Source organism: Montipora capricornis, unplaced genomic scaffold (assembly GCF_036669925.1).
Source record: "Montipora capricornis isolate CH-2021 unplaced genomic scaffold, ASM3666992v2 scaffold_275, whole genome shotgun sequence".
In the NCBI taxonomy this organism is placed as follows: domain Eukaryota; kingdom Metazoa; phylum Cnidaria; class Anthozoa; order Scleractinia; family Acroporidae; genus Montipora; species Montipora capricornis.
In genome coordinates, this window is record NW_027180020.1 from 32501 (window position 1) to 36706 (window position 4206).

Sequence of the window (4206 nt, forward strand, 5' to 3'; positions counted from 1 at the left end):
GTATCTGTATCTTCGTTTTCTGTTTAATGGAATTTGAACATTGCTCTGGTCTAAGGGTAAATTACTTATTTTACCTGCAATCAGTTACATTTCATGTTTATTAGGTATTTTTATCGGCATTTTTTTCTTGCAATTTCAACTTGAACTCTTCACTGTTTTCTGATGATGACTGCTCTGCCCCCACCGGCTTAACATTGATAGGTGCATTATTTGGGAGTGTCTATCAACAACACGTTTGCCTTTCAAAGTCCAATAGTATTATAATTTTGTTCATAATTACATGTATATTGTGTCAAATACTTAATCCTTTTCATAAGTGGATCAAATGTTAGCATTGGGCAAAGTGTTGCACCACAAATGTTGGCCTCTACTTGCTGCAATTTGGGAATAAGCAGCTATCTTTTATGTTTTGTTTGCAATATCTGTATTTATAGTTATGGTGACCTCTACAAATCAGCAGTTCAAGAATTGAATGAGGACACAGAGAAGAATTTTAGTGACCGTGATGAGGATAATTAGTCTGAGGAAATGAAGTGCATTATTAATTGGTCACTGGTGTAATGTACTGGGTTGTTTGTTGGAAATGGGAGCATGCCTAATATTATTGCTAAAGGGACACATGGATAATAAGATAGTGAGAAAGGAATGACAAAGTGGTATAACCTGAAGTGCACTTTAGGTAGCCTGTTCATTATAATTGGAAAAAGGACCGTGCAGCAGCCACAAAAAAGGGGCATTTGTGATGCTTACAGTTTATTAATGTTTAATATAAAATGGAGCTAACTTGAATGTGACTGTGACTTTTATGTGTACTTTGGCAGAATGTAATAATTTCGAGTGTTCTTTATCTGTTTTACCTTTTAGTGTACTGACAGAAGATGTTGAGGAACATTCTTCTGGTGATGAAAGTTGTATGAATGAACCAGACATCTCAGCTACATTCGCTCTACTTATTTTGTGTTTTTTTATTTCAAAATTTATATTATAATAGTAAGGAATGACGTTCCGCAGAGTAGGTTTTGTCATTTCAGTACTGTTGTTTTGTCCTTAAAATGTCCAGTTTGGAACCCACTGTGTGTACAATTTTCCTCACTCCTTTATTCTATTATTTTGAAATTTGCATCAACAGCAATAACTATTAATATTAATACTGACGCTTACAGGAAAATATTATTTGAATAATACTATTCATTTGTTGTTCAGAAGGGATTTTTTTTTGTTTTGCTGAAGAGTAAATAATCATTTATTATTCAAGGAGAAGAATAGCTTGAGGAAAAAGACAACACTTTCAGGCTGATTTCTTACTAAACACTCCTTAAATGAGAACACGATCAGCCTGAGACTTGAAATCAGTGTTCTTATATGCGGGTGTTTACTGTATTGGTCTGAGTCAAAGTATTGAAACGATAAAAACGTTATTTGTTCCTTGGACTTGTTGTCTTGTTGTTTCCCATTCAAATAGAAAGCACCCGAAAAGAGAATTAGAAAGCATTGTTTGTTTGAGTACATCAACATGAATGATCAACATCTCCGCAAGTAATAGTTATTTATTTTGATGATAGTTTTACTGTAAACAATAACCCTTAGACTAGAGCAATGTTTTTTTGTGTGTTATTCTAGTGGGTTGACAAAAGTAAATTAGCAAAGTTTGAATAACAAAAGAGCAATTTGAGTTAAGGTTAACGAAAGTAACTTGCAGAGGAAATATAAATTATTCCCCTCAACCTCAACTTTTCTCTTGTTCTTCCACATTTCGAAACTAGCCTATTTGTACTGGGCAAATTATGTCAGACAATATTGCTTAACAATATTGTAGGGCATAAGCATGTCCTTTGAAATAGCTGACGAAATAAAGAAAACAACCTTCAGGCTCCAAAAATGATTTTTCAACAAATATGTCACGCCATATCTGACCGAGCCTTTTACGAATATCACAACCATCTTGAATTATATTGCTTTGACAGAGATTATATGGAGGGGAGGGCACAGATGCATCTCTACATATACGTATTGTTGGTATAATTATTATTTTATTTTCATCTCAGCTTACTTATAATCTGAAACAAAGGGACTCCCAGTAATATTATTAGTTTTTCCCACAACTGTCTATTGGCTGCTTTTTGGAAGGCCTTTGTTCTGTTATCTTCCTGATCATTCCTGATGTTTCCCATATTACGAATGCAAAGTTCCAATACATCAAGATCAAGACATAATTTAACAAAAAGTGCTGATGTTGTTGTCCAAGTTCTCAGCTGACGCCACTTATTTTCAACTGCTTGTGGCAGTGGCTTGCACACACCACCCAACAAGCTGGGCAATTCCTGATGGGCCAAGATCAACCTCAGCTGGGTGTGGTAACAGTGCTGTTGCTGTGGTGCCTCCAGAAGTCATTGCAAACTATGTCTCTACCTTCCTCATCCAGACCATCCTCCATTATCAGGAGCGAATGGATGTGATCCATAATCCAAATCCCTTTGCGAAGGTTTCAAATTGCCAATTTCCTAACCATAGCTTCGCTGAGGGTACCACTAAATGCCTACCAAGAAACAGTACAAAGCAATTTTATTACATTGTAGAATACCCCAAGCAAACTAGCGTTATTTGTTATCATTTTTGGTACAAAAATATACAAGGTGTTATTAGTGAGAAAACAAGACTTTTACAATAAAAATATGACGCAGGGGGAACTATGGAAACACAACACACAAAAAATGTGTACGCTTGTATACTTTACACATTTTAGGAAATAATGTTGATGGAGCTGGATTATGCTTTAACGTATGCATTTTCCTTACTTTCTGTGAGTGATTCATAATTACTTTTGCAAGAGGGTATAGTGTACTCCCGCTCACATATTGCTAACTTCATCAATTGTACACCCATTACAAAGTAAAAAAGAGAAAATATTACATTTTGCGTCTTTGTTTCTCTTCGGATTGAACATCGCCGACGCTTGCAAGATGAAATCCTTCGAAGCTTCGAGTCTGGGCTGCACTCTTCTTTCGATCCACACGTGGTGGGGTGCATTATCTTGCGAATCCTGAAATAAAAGCCTAATAAGTTTAGATCTTGGCACATCTGCATAAAATCCAATTACTTCTAACCGAATACATACTCTATTCTTGCAAGGTTTATCTCTTTTCCACATCGTGCAATTTGTTTCTTCCTTTACAAGGGCATCCTCTGTTGCTGTTTTCCTTAAAATCCCTTTGTACTGCAAGCACTTTCGCATTTACAAAAGTTTAGTGATCCGGAAAGTTCTTCCTGACAGGTAAATATTAAATTCAGAGCGCTATGTTTGACATGTGACTCACGCGTGAATCCATGATGGCGGGTAGAATTTTCTCGGGGCTGGAGAGCAAACAAACTCGAGCATGTGCAGCTCATGACAGTGCCCCTTTAAGAAACATTAACATAGGGAGAAATAAAATGTTGGTCACTCTTAAAGGTTAAAGGGTTGAACATGCACTAAAAGGTATCTGACACCTACACCTATCAGGGTAGATTCATAGCTGCCTGCCAAGACATTGCCACTCAGAGTTACCAGGGACAATGCCATATCATGTAGTAATCACATACAGTGTAGTAAGGTTCTTTTCAAACAATGATAACAAATCAGCCCTGTCATCAAATTAATTAATAAGAAATATAAACAGAGTACATGAACATTTGCCACAAAACATACTGTGTGTACATGGTTCAAAAATACTATAGCTTGAACTCTTCAGTACCTACATCTATGACATTTTTGCATTAATTGTACTACTAAAATGAAACAAGTGAAACCTGTTCTTATCTGCCTCATTTTGAAATCATTTTTCAAAAGGGGACACATCCTTTAGCACACTTTTCCACCAATTTCACAAGGTGCTAACCAGACACTACGCAGATGGTGGAGAAAATCTCTACGACCCCTCCAAGATGGAAAGCTTTTGTGAGGAGCATGCACCTGGAATGTTTGAAGATCTTTTTGATTCTATATTCAACAACGAAAAGAGAATCCCCTCACAAAAAAGAAGAAATCTTCAAAAGTCAAGGGTTGTAGCAGTTTTACATACATACATACTTAATTGACCGCTCCCCATAGGGGCTTTTCAGGGCCAATGAAACACAATCCACGAAACAACAGAATGCAACAACTATAACTGTTAAGAATCCCAACTGGCCGGAGGCAAACCAGTTGGCTATTTACAAGTGCAGCTGGGA